This window comes from Lissotriton helveticus, chromosome 1_1 (assembly GCF_964261635.1).
Source record: "Lissotriton helveticus chromosome 1_1, aLisHel1.1, whole genome shotgun sequence".
NCBI classification, from domain to species: domain Eukaryota; kingdom Metazoa; phylum Chordata; class Amphibia; order Caudata; family Salamandridae; genus Lissotriton; species Lissotriton helveticus.
Genome location: NC_136057.1, coordinates 1466232908 through 1466254406, shown reverse-complemented (window position 1 = coordinate 1466254406; position 21499 = coordinate 1466232908). Strand labels below are relative to the sequence as shown.

General features: G+C 48.1%; 1 protein-coding gene across 5 annotated transcripts in view; it reads right to left on the bottom strand.

The window, feature by feature from the left end:
• SMARCC2 (SWI/SNF related BAF chromatin remodeling complex subunit C2) overlaps positions 1–21499 on the bottom strand; it is a 588171-nt gene that overhangs the window by 197875 nt on the left and 368797 nt on the right. The gene's annotated exons all lie outside the window — the stretch shown is intronic.

The window sequence follows — 21499 nt, the reverse complement described above, 5'->3', positions numbered from 1 at the left end:
TACTATTCAGCCAGCTAGGGGTTGGGTCCAGAATTCTCCCCTGTATTAGTTGCCCTTATATTCTTGCTCTCTTTCTTTTCTTTTTGTTGTTGTTGGGCATCGACTGTCCCATCATTTGGTGCCTAATCTAGCCTCTCCCGATGACATACTGCCTCCCCAGAAGCTCCCACATGTTGTCGCCATCCTCATATTCTTTTTGTTTTGCTCCCTTATGTTCTGGAGAGGTGGGTGGTTCGCCTGTGAATCCAGAAAATTTGTCAAGCTGCAAAACTGCTCATACAGGTGAGAAACCATTTCGTTTTACAGAGTGAATCTTTTCTAGATTCACATGCTGTGCATAGATTTTGTAGCGCTTTTCTATCCTTGTGGTTGGTTAACTGAAGATGAGTTTGAACTTGTAAATACATGTTTCAATAACTTTTGTCCCACTTTCTTGTTCATTTGTATGTGTATGCAATAGTGCTTTAGGTTAGTAAGTTATTTGGATTGAGAAGGATAGTGGAGGGATAGAGAGGGAAAAGGTTTGTATTTATACAGCGCTTGCTACCTCTAAATGATCGTTCTTTTGGAGTCTAGCGTGTGTAATGCTTTTCTGCCTGAGTTTTCAGGTCTCGTCTAGGCAACGCTTACGCTGTCTCTTCGAGACATACTGTATTCAGGTATGGACTTGAAGCTACGCCCATTTTTACGTCCATCTTTTCAATTGGCTCCTCTTACTGTCCTTTGTAAATGGTGGCTTTTGATTCGTGAATAGGTTTAGTAGTCCCTCCTTAATACTGTCTTTTCTCGTTTTCTAACCTCCCATGAGGACCGTCTCTCTTACGTGTGTTGTTCATCGGGTATGTTTTATTTACGGTCTGCGAGTACTATTTTCTTAAATGACTTTTGCTCCTATTGCACTCACGATACGCTCTCCTGAATCTGCAACATCTTGTTTTGTTTAAGCAGAGCGGCCGCACTTTATACTATCTTATATTTTTTTAAAGCGATGCGGTTTTTGAGACGCTCTTTATGTTCTTTTGTTATGTTTGAGAATGGTGGCAGCGCATTTGCACGGCTTGCCGAAATCAATTAGCACCCCCTTAACAATGGTGCCCCCTCCCAACCCCTCATCCCAGTCCTGCCCCCGGACGCTATGCTTTGGTTTAGGTTTCGGTACAAAAGGGGGTGGTAATGGACGGAGCATCTGAATCAATCAAACACTCACACCCAGTCAAAAGATCTGGGTTTAATCCATCACCGTTCTTTAGCCCACTCTGCCACCCCATTTCAGACATAGCTATATGCAAATCAGTCTGACCCTGTGCCTCATGGGAACAGTCCAGCCCGAACTGCCAAGCCATGTCTTCCCTGGACCGGAAACAAGCTTCCGAGGACCGGTTTCTGGCATTCCAGCCGTCTTCAGTCAGGCTTGCTTGAATCCAGTGGCAAAGTGAGCAAGGGACTCACATCTGAGCATACCCTGCCACACTTATGGCGGCCAAAAACGGTACAAAAGGGGGGTGGTAATGGACGGAGCATCTGAATCAATCAAACACTCACACCCAGTCAAAAGATCTGGGTTTAATCCATCACCGTTCTTTTGCCCACTCTGCTACCCCAGTTCAGACATGGCTATATGCAAATCAGTCTGACCCTGTGCCTCATGGGAACAGTCCAGCCCGAACTGCCAAGCCATGTCTTCCCTGGACCGGAAACAAGCTTCCGAGGACCGGTTTCTGGCATTCCAGCCGTCTTCAGCCCGGCTTGCTTGAATCCAGTGGCAAAGTGAGCTAGGGACTCACGTCTGAGCATACCCTGCCACACTTATGGCGGCCAAAAACGGTACAAAAGGGGGTGGTAATGGACGGAGCATCTGAATCAATCAAACACTCACACCCAGTCAAAAGATCTGGGTTTAATCCATCACCGTTCTTTAGCCCACTCTGCCACCCCAGTTCAGACCTGGCTATATGCAAATCAGTCTAACCCTGTGCCTCATGGGAACAGTCCAGCCGAACTGCCAAGCCATGTCTTCCCTGGACCGGAAACAAGCTTCCGGGGACCGGTTTCTGGCATTCTAGCCGTCTTCAGCCCGGCTTGCTTGAATCCAGTGGCAAAGTGAGCAAGGGACTCACGTCTGAGCATACCCTGCCACACTTATGGCGGCCAAAAACGGTACAAAAGGGGGTGGTAATGGACGGAGCATCTGAATCAATCTAACACTCACACCCAGTCAAAAGATCTGGGTTTAATCCATCACCGTTCTTTAGCCCACTCTGCCACCCCAGTTCAGACATGGCTATATGCAAATCAGTCTGACCCTGTGCCTCATGGGAACAGTCCAGCCCGAACTGCCAAGCCATGTCTTCCCTGGACCGGAAACAAGCTTCCGAGGACCGGTTTCTGGCATTCCAGCCGTCTTCAGCCCGGCTTGCTTGAATCCAGTGGCAAAGTGAGCAAGGGACTCACGTCTGAGCATACCCTGCCACACTTATGACGGCCAAAAACGGTACAAAAGGGGGTGGTAATGGACGGAGCATCTGAATCAATCAAACACTCACACCCAGTCAAAGGATCTGGGTTTAATCCATCACCGTTCTTTAGCCCACTCTGCCACCCTAGTTCAGACCTGGCTATATGCAAATCAGTCTGACCCTGTGCCTCATGGGAACAGTCCAGCCCGAACTGCCAAGCCATGTCTTCCCTGGACCGGAAACAAGCTTCCGAGGACCGGTTTCTGGCATTCCAGCCGTCTTCAGCCCGGCTTGCTTGAATCCAGTGGCAAAGTGAGCAAGGGACTCACGTCTGAGCATACCCTGCCACACTTATGGCGGCCAAAAATGGTACAAAAGGGGGTGGTAATGGACGGAGCATCTGAATCAATCAAACACTCACACCCAGTCAAAAGATCTGGGTTTAATCCATCACCGTTCTTTAGCCCACTCTGCCACCCCAGTTCAGACATGGCTATATGCAAATCAGTCTGACCCTGTGCCTCATGGGAACAGTCCAGCCCGTACTGCCAAGCCATGTCTTCCCTGGACCGGAAACAAGCTTCCGAGGACCGGTTTCTGGCATTCCAGCCGTCTTCAGCCCGGCTTGCTTGAATCCAGTGGCAAAGTGAGCAAGGGACTCACGTCTGAGCATACCCTGCCACACTTATGACGGCCAAAAACGGTACAAAAGGGGGTGGTGATGGACGGAGCAACTAAGGTTTTAGCATGGCGCCCGCTTCCATAGTAACAGCACAGAGCTGCGATAAATATATTAGCACTGCACCGGTTTTTAATATCGTTTATTTTTTTATTTCGCATGGCACCTGCTTCACGGGCCGCCATGCTCATAAATCTGCACGGGTGCCAAGCTGTCAGTTAAAAAGGCTTCTTAAACCTGAGCCTGTAGAGAGAATGAATGCACACCTGCAAATCTAGCTCTCTGGGATTGAAACATGAGGCCACTGTTGTATACCACCTCGCCGCAACATCACTGGGTGGTAGCATTGTAAACCTCCACTTACGTGGGAATGTTGGTTTAATCCTGTGCAGGGAAAATAAATAATTGTGGGTGTGGCTGAGACAGTCAGTCACGATCCAGCCCTGGAAATACAAGCTGGCTCAGCGTCAATATTTAATACTGGCAAAGGTATAAAAAGTCAGCAACATCTCAGCCACTACCTCATAGTAACAGCAAAGGCGCCATGCTAAATACTTTAGCCCTTCACCCGTTTTTATGTTTCAAAATTCTTTTTTGTTCAGCATGGCGCCAGCTTCATAGGCCGCCAAGTGCATAAATCTGCACAGGTGCCAAGCTGCCTGTTAAAAAGCCTTCTTAGGCATGAGTCTGTGGAGCCACTGAATGCACACCTGTGAACGTAGCTCTCTGGAACTGAAGATTGAGGCCGCTGTAGTGTACCACCTCGCCACAACATTGCAGGGTGGTTGCATTGTAAACACCCACTTACGTGGGAATGTTGGTTTAAGCCTGCGCTACGTGCTCAGGCCAAATAAATAACTGTGGGTGTGGCTGAGAGAGTCAGTCGCGACCCAGGCCTGGAAATACAAGCTGGCTCAGTGTCATTATTTAATGCTGGCCAACGTATAAAAAACCAGCAACATCAAATCCACTACCTGCAGAACTATAGACCTGGCACTATGGATCCCCAGCTTTCTACGAACCTGACAACTGTGTCACCTTGTGCATTTTCGCGACCATCACACTGCAGGGCCACCATGTGCATACCTACGAACCTGGCACTGTAGAATTAATGTTGTGGGGCCACGATGTGCAGACAAACGGACCTAGCACTGCAAGCTACTGCCTTCATACTCGTGGACCGGACACAGCAGTTGAACCTCGTTAATCTCTGTAACGTGGCACTGTGCTTTTATCTTGTACATACCTACGAACCTGACAGTGCCAGGCAAAAGCAGGCACCGAAACGCATCTACCCGGTTTGCTTCTCCCAAGCTCCTGAGGACTCCGAAGATTTCAGCAAAACAGGAGGTGGGTTGCCGAATGTCCCAGAGGTCGATCTGTCCTCGCAGCGATTCTGAGACCAGTATCCCTCATGGGGACCGTGCAACCCGAACTTTTGCAGTTGCATATGCTTAGTGACGATTCCTGAGCCTGTGCTTTGGACTCCGTGCAGTCCTGACCCTGAGCAGTATTTGCACCGAAGATTTCCGGCCTCCATTCCAGGAGTGTCCCGTGAGCTGGTTCTTTGCATTCTTGCTGGAGGTCTCCTCATGATCCCTGGTTCGTTGGCCTGTGGGTCCTTTCGAGGGTCACCTTGTGAATTCCTGGGTTTACCTGGTTGCTCCAGACATGCCCTGACTCTCCATCGCTTGGAGAGTCCTCTGGACATTGATGGTCCACACCGTAGCCTGTTTCCTCTGACGCGTGGGGTGCAATTGCCAAGGCTTGTTGGTGCTCCAGCAGGACATCGACCCCTCAGCTATTGACATCCTTCGTGGGACAGCTCACCTCCGGATTTTGGTTGACCTAGATGTCTCCTGGTCTCTGGCTGCAGAGTCTTGCAACGGTTCTTTGCACCTGAAGCACCCAACATCGGTGGGCATTCTACTACCGAGCCCCAGGTCACCAGAAGTGACCCAGACCATGTCCCCTCTGATTTCAGGTTCCAACTCTCACCTTGAATCCAGGATTGGATTCCACCGGACACTCTTCCCGGCAGCAGTACTTCTTTGCAGCTCTCCATTGAAAACAATGAAGGTTTCCGGCATCACTTGACACCTATGCACCTGGCTCCTCTGGGATAGGTAACATGGGTACTCGGTACTCACAGGTGGGTTGGTCTTAGAACCTCCTATGTTCCAAAGGGTTTGCTCAAAGTTCTCTTAGAAGTGTCCTTAACTTGTAATTTTCCAACCCCAATAGAGTTCTGTGGAGCATGCGGCCGTGTTTCCCCACAGCACGCGGCCGTGTTTCCTCACTGCACCCGTCCTCCGTGTGCTCCCTGTGTCACCCCTCTGGGTGGTTCCTTGGGGGTCCCAGAGATTCTACGTACTCTAGGCACTGTCTAATTAAGTCATGGTTGTTATACCATTTTTCTAGTATATGGTTCGGTCTACACCGGGAGCCTGCTGTGTATTGTGCTATTTACGAATGTTCTATTTATTCAGTATTGTGTGCTTTGTGCCCTAGTCTCACATAGAGACTAGTAGAGAGTGTTATATTAATAAATACATATTTTTATATAAACACTGTGTGGTTCTCTTTTTATTTAGTCACTTAGAAGGTGATATTCTGGTAAAACAAGCGGCTTTACATTCCTTTAAGATAAAGCCTGATAGGAAGCTTGATTCCGGTCCAGGGAAGTCATGGCTTGGCAGTTCGGGCTGGACTGTTCCCATGAGGCACAGGGTCAGACTGATTTGCATATGGCCATGTCTGAACTGGGGCGGCAGAGTGGGCTAAAGAACGGTGATGGATTAAACCCAGATCTGTTGACTGGGTGTGAGTGTTTGATTGGTTCAGATGCTCCGTCCATCACCACCACCCCCCCACCACCCCCTTTTGTACCACTGTGTTTAATATAAGCAGTGAGCCTTATGTCTTCTTTTATTTGCTCAAGGGTGTTTACCCTTTCATTAGCATCTTTTGAATGCATTTTGCTTTCCGTTGCCTCTTGGCCTTCTGTGGCCGTGTTTCACAGGTTGCTGTGTCCACTGCTTGTGGCTTTCAGCCGGTAGTTCAGCTTGGTAACGTCATTACGGCCGGAACTCTGTTCATGGGTTCGGTTCGTTCCTGCATTCTTTTTGACCTGGCTTTTTGCCCTAAGATGTGTCCCCCGTTGTCCTGCTTATCCATACGCCATGTAGGGGTACTTGTACGCTATTATATAGCCTTGCTTATCTCCCTGGGCCTGGAGGTGACATGGGCTCCATGCGCCTATTGAATGTCCGTTGGGCGTTATTCTATGTTTTTCCTTGGTGCGTGCCATCTGCTTTCGCCATGGTTATCCATCTCTTTTGGAGGTTTCATGGTATCCTCTTCGTGAACGGCTCCTACCTGCTCTTTAATGTGCTAGGTGAGTTCCGGCATATACGTTATGTCTACATGCTTTTGGTGTTTCAACACTATCCGTGTCTTTGGAGTGTTAGTCTATGGATTTTAAAACTCTTCGTTAACTTGGCGTTTTTGGCCTCTACCTTCCCAGTGTACTACTCTTGTAAGTCTTATGCCTGTGGGACAGTTTTTATGATGCCAGTGGTCATTGATTACTGTCAACAAGTCTATGTAGTGGTTGTTCCTCCTTCTGGCTTCGTGCTGCCTGGTCGTGCGCTCTTCTGTTCAGGTGTACGCCATTTACGGCCTCTATTACCGTCTGCCAGTGGCATATCCTACCTGCTTCAGCGGGTTAGGAGTTGAGGCTGTTGCCCCTCTTTTACCCTTTTAGGGCTGGGTGAGTACTTGGCGTGCTTCTTGTCCTGCTGGCTATCTCCAATGCATTGTTCAGGTTCTGGCTTGCTTTGGGTTTTTGGCCACTGGCAGTTTCAGCCTCCTTTTATACCTGGTCTGTTAGGTGCTGGTTGCATTTCTTCCAATGCATTCCAAGCTTGGGCTCATGCACTTTTCATGTGTCGTTTAGTGGAGAGTAATCCTTCTCTCTCTTTCTTCTGGGGATCATACAGTTCTAACTGTCATTTTTTATTTCTGGCACGGTGTGGCGCCATTCTGGCATGTTGTTGGATATCTTCTATCCTGAGACTTCTGCCCTTCGAGCTGCTGTGGTTGCTGTCGGACTGTTCTGCCACAGTTTGTTCCCCTTTATCCGTCAGCCTGTTGCCAGATCACATGCCTGGCACTTTCTTTTATCCTGTCACAGACCTGCCTCCCTTTGGGGTATGGCTATGGTATCTATTCTAAGTTAAGGAATCTGCAGCTAGATGTCTCTATCAGATGTACGAGTTACTTACCTTCGGTAACGATGTATCTGGTAGAGACATTGTCTAGCTGCAGATTCCTTAACGCCCACCCAGCCTCCCTGTTCTGCGAAGACCTTTTCTAGTGGTGTTCTCCACTAGCCTCTTCAGTTGCCACTGGGTTTTATATTCAGGGGATTCTGGTTGCTGCACTTCCCTGGGTGCTTTCATATACAGTTAACCTCTGCTGAGGGGCTTCTTTCTGTTTTATGGTACCTTTCATTCAAGGGAAGGTAGTTTTACTCTCCACTTCCTTTACCTTCAGTTTGTTCTACTGCCTCGGAGTCCTGGTCTCCTCATGGTCATCCTCTTTGAGAGTTGGTTGTGCTCTGTTCCTTCCTCTGTTTTTAGAGGGAAAAGGCAGTTCTTCTCTTTCTTTCCTACAGTGGACTGTTGTTCTTTCTGTGTTCCGCTCTTACTGGACGGCACAGTTCCACAGGGCACTATTGGTCTATTTCTGTCTATAGGGATGTTCTTCCCTTGTTGCACTTGGTAAGGGGCCTCCGCTTGACTTGCGGGGCTCTTTCTCACAGTCTCCACTTATATATGTAGGCGCTGTCTATTATGTCTTTAGGATGGTGCCTTCCACCATCCCCCCTTTATTCACGGAATTGTCATTCCTCGCACACTGTACCCATACTTTCACAGTTTTTAGTTTGTGGCTCTGCGTTTTGCAGCGGAAAAGTTTCTCCAAAGAAAACTGACGTCAACGCGCCGGGAGAGACTTGTATGACCTCGCTGACATCACGTACAACGACGACGTCAGGGCGAGGTCGTGTGGAGCCGTCCCCCGTTGCACAGAGGTGCTGCTGCAAAAAATTCCTGGATCCAGTCTCACGCCTGGGGATATTCTAAGTTAAGGAATATGCGGCTAGACAACGTCTCTACCAGATACATCGTTCCCGAAGGTAAGTAACTCGTACTTTTCGGACCCTATTTCCCTGTTGAATGTTGGTGTCCCACATGGATCTATCCTGAGCTCTACCATGTTTAATGTGTTTATGGCACCCATGGTGCTTCTGGCGGAACAATACGGCTCTAAAGTAATATCTTATGCCAATGATACGCAGCTATTGTTCACCTGCGAAAAGGATATGCCCTTGAATGGGACCATGATAAACACCTGCTTGTCTGTCTAAGGTGATCTGAAAGAGACACGTTAGTGATAGATTCCTTACCTTAGAATATCCCCAGGCGTCAGACTGGATCCAGAAAGCTTTAGTCAGCAGTACCCCTGCACGTCAATAGGCGTCGTCGTACGGCTCCACGTGTGTCGCTGGCGTCGTATTCGCCGAGATGTCGTCACTAGACCTACTTAGACGCGCCCACGTGCGCTGACGTCCGTTCTTTCTTTTTCCGCGCCAGCAAGCGCAGATCAGGAGAGAGCAGTGCCCCGTCATTTGTTGACCAAAGTATTTGTTGGACATAATTTGTAAGTAAACTTACTCCTGGCGCATAGGGATGCCCGGTTTCAAGCTTTGCGTGGCCTGTCTGCGCACGATGTCACTGACTGATCTGCACCATGAGTGTCTCTTCTGGCTGGGGTGTGACCACGACACCGAGTCGTGCTCCAACTGCTGGGCCATGGCCCCAAAAACTTTGCGTGAGCTTTCCCGAAAGTGGCTTGAGGCCCAGGAGTGCGCCCCACGTCGTTCCAGGCCCCGGTCCCGTGGGAGGTCGAGGGCCCGGTCATGGAGCAAGAACCATCAGTCGAAGTCTTCACACTCTGAGTCAGGTAAGGCGAAGCACAAAAAGTCGAAGAAGCGTTGCCGCTCTTCGTCCTCCCCCCGCCGGTCGCGGGACACGGCAGAGGGGGTAGGTGGCACCGCCACAACAGTTACCGTTGGCTTATCCACCTTTCTCTGGTCCATCGGTGACTCTGGCCGAATTGCAAGAGTTCGTGTCTGTGATGGCACGTATCTTCGGCCCGTGTGGCCCCGTCGGATCGCCTTCGGGCCCTGCAGGGCCCACTGTTCCACGTTCCTCGACATCGCCGGCTCCACCCCCGACGTCGTCGACGCCCAGAGACCTCCATGGCTCCGCCCGAGGCTCTCCGTTCTTGCCGAGGGACCCCGTATGGGCCGCAGGGACGCTGTGCCAGAGGGATGTCTCCCGACGCCAATGGAGGATTTTTACCCTTTTCTTCACCCACGTTCCCGTCCACTTGTGGAGGAAGGGGAGGACTGGGAAGGGTTTGAAGACATCCCTCGTCAAGCTCACATTTCCGACCACCTGAAAGACCTCCACTGGCTCCCCGTCAACAAGAGAATAACGTTCCATCTCCTCACCCACGCACACAAAGCTCTCTACGACCTAGGACCCGAATGCCTCAACACGCGACTGTCCTTCTACACCCCCACCCGCCAACTACGATCGTCCTATCAAGCCCTCGCCGCAATTCCGTGCATCCATAGAACCACCATGGGGGTGAAGATCCTTCTCCTACTTAGCGGCCAAAACCTGGAATTCTCTCCCCACCCAGCTCCGCCTTACACAGAACCACCTCTCCTTCAGAAAGCTACTAAAAACTTGGATATTCGATAAGTAAAGCACCCCCCCTCCCTCAAGCGCCTGTTTCTTGGGCCGCTATTCCCTTTCTGTATGGGATGCTGTTGAGCAGGTGCTACCTCAGTGTCCGGAGGCGGCCCGGACAGTTCTCCCGAGCTCTTTTGGAGGGGAGAGATGCGGCCAAGTTCACTATACGTTGTGGTCTTGATACCGCTGATTCGCTGGGTATGGCGTTTCCCATAACGGTGGCGCTACGTCGTCATGCCTGGTTGAGGACAACTGGCTTTTCTGCAGATGTACAGAATACTTTGATGGACATGCCCTTCGATGGCACCTGCCTCTTTGGTGATGAGGCGGATTCCACATTGGAGCGTTTCAAGGACTCTCGGGCCACGGTCAAGTCCTTAGGCCTTTCGGCTGCACGTACTCCTTCCGCTTCTAACTTTCGTTCCTCTCGAAGCTCCGGAAGAGGCGTACAAACACGTTCATTTCAGAACAAGCCTGCGCAGCAACAGTCCCAGTGCAGCAGCGGACGTAGGGCTCGCAGAGGCAGGTCACGGACCCAGCGTGTCGGTCAGTCCACCAACACCCCCGCTGCCAGTGCCGCTGCCAGTGCCTCCACACCTACCTAGTTTGGTGTTTCAGGCCCACCAGACCCCAGTGGGGGGCAGGATTCGTCATCACCTCCCCCACTGGCGCACCATTACATCAGACAGCTGAGTCCTGGAGATTGTTGGAAGGGGCTACCCCCTCCCCTTCGAGTCTACCCCCACAGCCATGCCACCGCAGTTCCACCGCATGTCTGGGGAACATTTGGCACTTCTCCAACAGGAAGTTACTGCCCTTTTGGCCAAGGGGTGTGAGAAAGTGACCTCTTTCTTGCACGGTATGCCCACACTTTTTGCTGAATTGCTGATGTTCTTTGACTGAGTGTGCCCTGGGCTCCTGCTTATCAGGTACCCAGGGCCTATGTTCCTTCCCTAAAACTGCATTGAAGCCTAAACCCAATTGGCATCTCCGGCCACATGTCAGCCCCTGGTAAATAGTACCCTAGGTACCCAGGGCACTGTAACCAGAAAAGGCCCCTAAGGGCTGCAGCACTTATTGTGCCACACTTAGAAGCCCTGACACTCACACACTGCCTTGGCAGGCTGCGTGTCTTGGTGCAGAACAAAGTGTAAGAGTCGACATGGCACACATCCCTGTGTGCCCAGCCCACAAACCACTTCCCTGGCATACATCAGTCACCCCTCTAGCTGGGTGTCCTATGCCAGTGGTGAGGGTACTGGTGCATGAGCCCTGTACCCCTACAGTACCCAGGTCCATTCCTGGGCACTGTAAGTGCAGTGCTGCCTTACTACGTAGACATGCCTGGCTACGTATTTCAGGTTTAAACTTGAGGTACAAAACTCCATCCTTAATCAGCCATTTGATGAGACACATTTATTTGGCCCAAATGTTGACGTGTCTTTAGAAAAAATGAAAAAAGACACCGATACAGCAAAATCTATGGGAGCCTTGTAGCAGCAAGCTCCCAGACATTCCTTTCGTCGCTCATCATACAGAGGCAACACAAGAGGCTACTCATCAGAAAGTCCCTCCACTTCCTACAAAACCTCTGGTCAATTCACATTCACTAAGGGCTACCAGAGAGGGTGTTAAAGGGGTAACAACAACAAAGGCAGAGGCAAAAATAACAACTCCCGCTCTGCCTCTACCCCTACCCAATGACTTTCATCCCCTTCCACCCCCAACATTCCACTCCTGTGGGGGGAAGACTGCAACAATTCCTGCCTGCCTGGATCAACATCACATCAGACAGGTGGGTGCGACAAATTATCCAGTCAGGTTACTGTCTAGAACTAACATCTACCCCCCAAACATACCACCCAAACAGCGTCCAATGTCACAAGAACATCTATCACTGTTAAAGCAAGAAGTAGTATCCCTGCTAGAAAAAAATGCAAGAGAACCAGTTCCTTTGCACCATCAATACAAGGGGGTTTACTCTCTATATTTTCTGATTCCAAAGAAGGACGGCTTTCTACGGCCTATTTTAGACCTTAGACCGCTAAACATATACATACAGTCAGACCACTTTCACATGGTCACACTCCAACAAGTCCTTCCGCTCCTGCCGCAAAACAACTTCCTGGCTACTCTAGATCTCAAGGACTCATACTTCCACATTTCCATTCACAAGGCTCACAGGAAGTTTCTCAGATTTGTAATAGACAGTCAGCACTATCAATTCAAAGTACTCCCATTCTGAGTCAAAACAGCACCAAGAATATTCACCAAGTGCTTAGCAGTAGTGGCAGCGCATCTACGAAGACAGCACATCCATGTCTTCCCGTACCTCGACGATTGGCTCATAAAAGCCAGCTCATACAATCAATGCGTGGAACACACTCATGCCACCATCCAACTGCTCCGCAACTTGGGGTTCACAATAAACCACACCGTCTCATCTACAGCCATCCAAAGTACAACAGTACCTCGGTGCCACAATAAACACCTCAACAACGCTAGCTTATCCCACTCCAGCAAGGATAGCCAGCATGCAAACTCTTCTAACAAGGTTTTAGCTACAACACTCCCTCCCAGCACGAGTGTTCATGCAACTCATAGGGATGATGACCTCTTGCATCTTCATAGTACCCCATGCAAGACTTCAAATGCGTCCGCTACAAGAGTGCTTATCATGTCAATGGAACCAGGCTCAAGGTCACTTAACAGACCTAGTGTTGGTAGACGGTCGGACTCATCGCTCTCCGCAGTGGTGGACCACCAAAAACCTTTCCAAGGGACGACCGTTCCTAGAGCCAGTTCCTCAGATAATCTTGACTGCGGGCGCATCGCTCTCCGGTTGGGGAGCCCACCTACTGCAACACACCATGCAAGGCAGGTGGACACCGCAACAAAAATTACTCCACATCAATCATCTGGAGTTACTAGCAATATTTCTAGCACTAAAAGCATTCCATAAGCAAGTAGCAAACAAAGCTGTGTTAGTCCGCACAGACAACATGACAGCAATGTACTACATACAGAAGTAGGGAGGCACACACTCCCTGCAACTCTCTCAACTAGCACAGGACATATGGAGGTGGGCTATACCTCAAAACATATTCCTTCTAGCCCAGCATGTTCCAGAGTACAAAATACTATAGCGGATCTGTTAAGTCGTCAAACGCAACAGACCCACGAGTGGGAACTTCATATGCAAATTCTTCAACCATTCTTTCAGATGTGGGGACAACCTCAAATAGACCTATTTGCCACCCACGAAAACGCAAAATGCCCAAGCTTCGCCGCCAGATATCCACACACAGTGTCAAAAGGCAATGTGATATGGATGAATTGTTCAAACAGATTTGCGTACTCTTTTCCACCTCTACCACTCATGCCACTAGTAGTACGCAAACTACAGCTGCATTCTCTGACCCTCATCCTAATTACTCCAACGTGGGCCAGACAACCGTGATACACCACACTGCTACAACTGTCTGTAGTACCGCACCAAAAACTGCACCTGTCTCCACACCTCTTAACACAGAACCTTGGAGAGATCAGACACCCGTACCCAGATCAACTTAACCTTGCGATCTGGCTCCTGAAGTCCTAGAATTTGGATATCTGAACCTTCCTCCAGACTGCATGAATGTCATTAAAGAAGCTAGACGTCCAGCCACTAGGGCATGTTACGCGGCCAAGTGGAAACGATTTGTGATATATTGTCACAATAACAATATTGATCCCCTAGATGTGTCTATTCAACACATCATAGGATACTTACTGCATCTCCAAAGATAAAACTTAGCCTATACGTCTATTAGACTACATCTTGCTGCAATAGCAACATATCTGCAAAACAGACAACATCTATCTCTGTTCAGAGTGCCTGCCATAAAAATTAAAGCCTTTATGGAAGGCCTTAAAAGAATAATTCCTCCCAGAGTACCACCTTTGCCTGTGTGGAATTTAAACGTTGTTCTAACACGGTTAATGGGACCTCCCTTTGCATCTTTACATAGATGTGAATTACAATTTTTAACATGGAAAGTTGCTTTCCTAGTAGCTATTACTTCTCTGCGGAGAGTTCGTGAACTACAAGCACTAACCATCCAAGATCCCTTCTTGCAAATGTATCAAAATAAGGTAGTTCTACGTACTAATCCAAAATTCCTGCCCAAAGCCATTTCTCCATTCCATCTCAATCAATCTGTGGAACTGCCCGTTTTCTTCTCGCAACCACAGTCAGTAGCAGAAAGAGCTCTTCACACATTAGATGTCAAAAGAGCATTGCTATACTACATAGAAAGGACACGACCTTTTCGTAAGACAAAACAACTTTTTGTGTTTTTCTCACCACCACACAAGGGTAATCCCATTTCAAAATCTGAGATAGCTAGATGGATTGTCAAATGCATACAGATTTGTTACCACAAAGCTAAACGTCTGTTATTTCTTCCTTCTAAATCCCACTCTACAAGAAAAATAGGGGCTTCAATGGCATTTTTAGGGAACATTCCCCTAGATTACATCTGCAGAGCAGCTACATGGTCTACACCACACACATTTACAAAACACTATTGTGTAGATGTGCAAACAAAACAACAAGCTAATGTGAGCCAGGCTGTTCTTAAAACATTATTCCAAACTACTGCAACAGATAGGGGTTGTCGCCGCTAAGAGTGGGTACTGCTATACAATCTATGCATAGTGTGCAATCTGCAGCTCATATGCCTCGAACGTAAAATGCTACTTACCAGTATGCATCTGTTCTTGGCATGTAGAGCTGCAGAGTTGCACATGCCCACCCGCCTCCCCTTGTCTGTTCCAGTATTATCTTAATTAGATACAATTTACATGGGCATCCACGGAAGAACCAAAGGTGACAATCCACCACAGTACACCCATCTAGGAACCTCGTCGGCATCAAGGCTCGATTACACAGCAGTCTCTCTTTCACTATTGCCATTCGTCCAGCAATTTTCAATAGAACACACCTCAAAAAGTGATCATTCATATCAACATATTTATTTCAACTTAAAACTGACCAAATATCACAGTTGTAATACAGTGGGAGATAACCTCACGACCACTAACTTAAAACGACTTAACTGGACAACGGCCAACATTGATGAGCTGCAGGCAAATGTGCAGAGACTAAAAATAGAGGGTGAGGGAACAACAGGTACCCAAATACAAAAATGGGAGAGTTTTACAGAAAATTTACCAGCAAGTACGTCCGTCCCAAATAAAGCACAACCTCGGAATAAGAAAATTACTTTGCCAAAGAACCTGGCAAAACTCAAAATAGAGATAAGGAGAAATACCAGAGCATTAAAAAAGACAACTACGTCATCCAAAGACTGGGTCCAAAGACAAAACCTCAAGAAAGAATATAAAAAGAAAATGTGGGAACACAAAAGATCTCTGAAAGATGACTTCTGGGCAAAACTACTCTGCACCGCCAAGAACACCAACTCAAACGCATTTTGGAGGATTATCAACAGCTTAAATCACCCTTCAAATCCAACATCATCGAATGTCCAAGAAGCAGACTGGGCCGCGTTTTTAACAGAGAGGTTCGCAGAGATAACACCAGATCAGTCTAACTCGGGGGCAATCCAACAAACTACCAACAAAGTGGCCCAAAAAAGAAAAGGGAGCATCACTCCCAGCGGTGGAATTAGAACCGCTTGTATGCAAACATCAAACAATAAGGATGAACGCAGAGAAAATCCATCACCAGACGGGGATCTCTTGGTAACCAGGCTTTACTGTGACGTGGCTAGCCCACAGGAGAAGAAGGATGTATCAAACAAGGTCAAACAAGCAAGGTACAGCGAAGAGGACATAAGTAGAATCATAAGGAAGTCACGTGGCAACGGTGCTCCAGGGCCGAATGGGATCCCCCCAATAGTCTACAAAACTGATCAGGACTTTTGGAGTAGGAAATTAAAACAATTATTTGAAGAGATAACAACTGTAAATAAAATACCGTCAAGCTGGCAGGGCTCCATAATATCACCAATTTTTAAAGGAGGAGACAGAACATCCCCACTCCTAGACGTAGAGGCGAAGTACTTTGCATCCCTCATCTTGGAAGATCTAATAAACTGGTCCGACGACACAAAGAGAATTCCGTTGAACCAAACAGGCTTCAGGAAAGGAACCGGGACACTGACAAATATTATGTCTCTCTCAGTGCTAGCCGATAAATATCTTCGAAGAAAACAGCCCCTTCACCTGTGTTTTATTGACCTAAAGGCAGCATTCGACAGTGTAGATCGGAATATCTTATGGAGGAAATTGCGCAGTTGGAACATCCCGGATAAAATCCTGAGAGGGATCCTACTCCTTTATTCCAACACTTGGATGGTAGTTAAATTGGGGAATGGAACACGGCTCTCAAGGAAAATTAACACCAGTAAAGGTCTAAAGCAGGGCTGTGTCCTAGCCCCCCACCTCTTTAATCTTTTTATGGCAGACCTAACATCAAGTCTGAATAAGATCCCATCCCATCCACCTAAACTTGGCTCCTTTCCGCTAACTCATCTATCTTATGCGGACGATGTGGTACTGTTGAATCTAACAAAGATTGGCATTCAAAGGTTATTAGCAGGGCTGGCAGAATTCATAAAAAACAACAACCTGGAGATAAACACAACAAAAACAAAAACAATGCTGATCACCAGGCGGCGGACAGCCAGCGCATACATCTACCTGGATGGGACAAAGCTAGAGGCCGTGTCCAACTTCAAGTACTTGGGCTTCCACTTTGATAACCGACAAAGCCACCAGCAGCAAATGTCCTACATCTCTCAGAGATCAAACTCACTCTCATTTGCTTTTAGATCCTTGGCTAAAAAGCTCTCGGGGCCATCATATAAACCTTTACTGGCAACAATAAAAGCAAAAGTCCTTCCAACCCTGTCATATGGCAGTGTAGGATTGCATGGGAAAGACGCAGATCTGCTCAACAAAATGCAGACAGCCATCTTCAAATCCACCTTCCACATACATCAGGGAGCCTCACCAGCTCAGACGAGGTTAGAATTCGGAATAATAAACGAGACACTGGGAAGAAAGTACGCAAGCATTAAGTACTGGTATACACTGAAACACAACACGTCAGCCTCGGAATTGCACCAAGCATTATGGGAAGAAATAAGATCTGATGTTAACTCCCCATACAATCAGTATCTCGAAAAGGCTATAACTGAGACCGGAACAAGAAAACTTTGGGAACTCAACCTGCCCTACCCGGCGTTCAAACAAGCTATAAACAAGTCGACAAAATTTCACTCCCTCTTACTCGATAAAGCCACGTTTAGCACCAGGAAACACGCATGGATGGTCATATCAAACTACAAAACACTCGTGGCAGCCCCATATCTAACAATCACATTCCCAGCTCACAGAAAACATAAATTGATGGAACTCCGCTTGGGGAAATTTCCATTGACTATGGACCAACCAATCTGGGTGCACGACGGACCCAAAATCTGTAGATTATGTGGGAGGAGTAATGAGGACTTCATCCATCTTGTCTGTATCTGCCCGAATCTTGCTCAAGCTCGAATATCTCTTTTAAAAAAGTCTATGAACGAGCGGGGCATAAGAACGTGCAGATCTGCAATTATGGCAACTTTGAACCCAGTAGACACGCGATTGAACTGCCTACTACTAAAGTTCCTTGCAGCCCACACCCAAGCGCTAAAGTACTCCCTGGCACCCAGTCAATAAAAGGATAACATAACTGTGGTAGCTCGGGGAGAGAGCTCTCTGGAACATTAAAAGTGATAAAAACCAAGACCTTCTGCACTGAATCAGACAGATTGTATTTTAATTACGCTTTATTCTATTTAAATAACAAATTTGGTATTAGACTGGAATGCTCTAGAACATACCAACAGAGATCGCACTTATATATTAAGAAATGTTAAACACATTAGTCGACTCTTTTTAAATGTATTGTTGTGGTTTTAACTAACTGAAACAATAAAAGTTTTCTACATGGGCATCCTTCCTTTTCTTGCAAAGCTCCATCACTTCCCTAATGGCGAAAAACAATCTGGGGATGGAGCCGATGCCCATGCACAATGTGGTCCTAAGGAGGAGTCACCTATCTCGTGACTTCCAAAGAACTTTTCAGGACAACAACAAACTGCAAACATCCGGGCCCAACTCTGCAGCTCTACATGCCAATAACAGATGCATACTGGTAAGTAGCATTTTCCTTTTAGATCTACAGGAAACCAGTGGGCCGGACACATATCCTGACATTTATTTGTAGTCACCCACCCAGACAACAGCTACCGAAGAGTCTGCCTCCTTTGCCATCATTCAAAGGAGAGCAGCAGAGGTCTTGGAACTTACATGTTCGAGGCATATGAGCTGCAGATTGCACACTATGCATAGATTGCCACCTAGTGTTGGGCCCGGATGTTTGCAGTTCGTTTTGTTGTAGAAAAGTCTTTGGAAGTCACAGGATAGGTGACTCCTCCTTTGGATGATACTGCGCATGGTCATCGGCTCCATCCCCAGATTGTTTATTTCCGCCACCGGGCTCATATGCGTTTCCAGCGCTCCGTGTTGAAACCGAATTCCTTCGGCGCGCAATCCTCACCAACTTTCAGAAAATAAGTTTCGAACGCTTTTCCACTCGGCGCTATTCTTCAACGTCGAATACTTCTATTCCGGTCGTCGTCGACGGCCTTCGGGCCTAACTAGGCCTCAACTCCAGCTCATGGAAAGGACGCCATTCAAGAAGTGTCCTCAATGTGGGTCGAAGTTTCCCCTCACCGACCTTCACGAGGTGTGTAACCTCTGCCTTTCTCAGGAGCACGAGGCAAAGGACTGTTCAGCGTGTGCCTCTTACCACTCCAAAAAGACTATCCGGGACCGAAGAGCGAGAAGAACAATGGCTCGATCTTCAACTTCCATTCCGGATGACATCTTTGAGGAAGGGGTCAACGTCCCAGAACAACAAGACGTCGACAGTGGTTCCGAACATGAAGAAGATTCGGATGTCGAGGACATCACTCCAGCGCAGCAGGTCGTAAGTAAGACTGTCGACCCCGAGCCTTCCTCGACACCCCCAAAGAAGGCCCCGGTTACACCCTCGCCCTCGGGTGCACACCGACACTCCGCTTCTACTGCCCCACTTTTGGGCCCGGCTAAGAAGCCAATTAAGCCTTCAGGCGACTCGGGCTCGAGTCAGCCTTCGTATGGTGCCGGCGCCAACTTACCGGCACCGAAAAAGACATCGGATACGCCGACGACCAAACCATCGGCGCCGAAACACACAACTCCTTCGGCACCGAAACCCAGGTCGGAACCAAGCAGAGCTTCGGATTCCAAAAAACCACCGGAACCGAAAAAACCATCTGATCCAAAGAAACAACCTGATCCAAAAACAACACCCGACCCGAAAAAACCTTCGGAACCGGAAAAACCTTCAGAGCCGAGAAAGACTCCTGCTTCCCTGACAAAGGACATTGTCAAAAACCCAAAGCAAGCCGCTTCTGTGCCGAAACCTTCTCCAGCACCAAAAGATCGGCCTCCGGCAGAAGACTTATCTTATCCAGACCCTGTTCAAAAGACTCTGGCTAGAGACCCAATCACTGGACAGTTGATTTTGGCCTCAAAGAAGCGACCACTGGACATACCAGCTCCAGCTCCGCATGCAAAGAAGAAGGACATGGCTACCTCGCCTTTAAGACTGCCTTCCCCTTCTCCTCCATCTATGCGATCACCACAGGTTCCCATACCACAGCATTCCCCAGCATCGTCGATAGCTCTGATGACATGGGGGGGCGTAACATGCCTGATCCAGCCACACCTACAGGATCACCTGACCCATGGGATGATTACACCACTCCAGATGTCCCAAATGTCCCACAGGATGACTTATACCCCTCAAGGCCTTCCCCAGCAGAAGACACTATAGGGTTTAACGAATTGATACACAGAGCTGCACAATATCACGAGGTAGACATACATACAGACCCTGTAGACAAAGACTTCCTGATGGATACCTTTGATAACGCACAAAGGTCTACATCCATTTTACCAATGCTTAAGGGAGTAATTAAAACGCTTCTGAAGTCTTCAAAGATCCAGTCAGAACTCGAATCATTAACCCTCGTAAAGAGAAGAAATATAAAGCCGCCCCTTCAGACCCAGCATATATTAAAGGGCCAGTACCACTAGACTCACTTGTAGTTTCCAACGCACGCAAGAGAGCAAACTCGCAAACATCAGGTGATGCTGCCCCACCAGATAAAGAGTCTAAGTTACTGGACGCATCAGGGAAGAGAACTGCGTCTCAAGCAGCAAACATGTGGTCTATCACCAACACACAGGCACTGCTAGCCAGATATGATAGAGCACATTATGACGAGTTAGTCACTAATGAGACACCTCCCTGATAAGTACAAGGATAGAGCACACAAACTAATCCAAGAGGGTAAAAACATTACAAACACCTCCATCAGGTGTACCCTTGACGCAGCGGATACTGCGTCTAGAGCAGTTAACACCAGCGTCTTACTACGTAGACACGCCTGGCTACGTATATCAGGATTCAAACCTGAGATACAAAGTGCCATTCTTAATCAACCTTTGATGAGCAACACCTATTTGGACCCAATGTTGATGTATCTCTTGAAAAAATGAAAAAAGATACAGACACCGCCAAATCCATGGGAGCCCTGCAGTCGCAGGCTCCCAGATGTTCATTTCGTCTCTCATCCTTTAGGAGGTGCCACCAGAGGATATTCCTCAGACACAGCCCTGCCTCATACAAAGCCCCCACACAATCCACTTACGGCAAGGGCTACTAAAGGGGTGGGTACAGGGGTAACAAAAACAAGGGCAGAGGTAAAAATAGCAACTCCCGCTCTGCCTCTACCCCTGCCCAATGTCTCCCTTCCCCTTCCCCCGTCCCATTCCACTCCTGTCGGGGGAAGACTCCAACGATACCTGCCAGCCTGGGAAAACATCACATAAGACAGGTGGGTGTTACAAATTATTCAATCAGGTTACTGTCTGGAACTAAAATCTACCCCCCCAAACATACCACCCAAGCAGCGTCCAATGTCACAGGAACATTTAACATTGCTCAGACAAGCGGTAATATCCCTCCTGCAGAAAAATGCAATAGAAATAGTTCCAGAGCACCAGAAAAACAAAGGAGTATACTCACTGTATTTCCTAATACCAAAAAAGGACGGATCTCTAAGACCCATCCTAGACCTCGGACCTCTAAACGTTTACATTCAGTCGGACCATTTCCATATGGTCACACTTCAACAGGTCCTTCCACTACTGGTACTAAATGACTTCCTTGCCACTCTAGATCTCAAGGACGCCTACTTCCATATTCCCACCCACGCAGCGCACAGAAAATATCTCAGATTTGTGCTAGACGGGCAGAACTACCAGTTCAAAGTGCTCCCATTCGGAGTCACAACAGCGCCAAGGGAGTTTACCAAATGCCTAGCAGTAGTAGCAGCACACTTAAGAAGACAGCATATTCATGTCTTCCC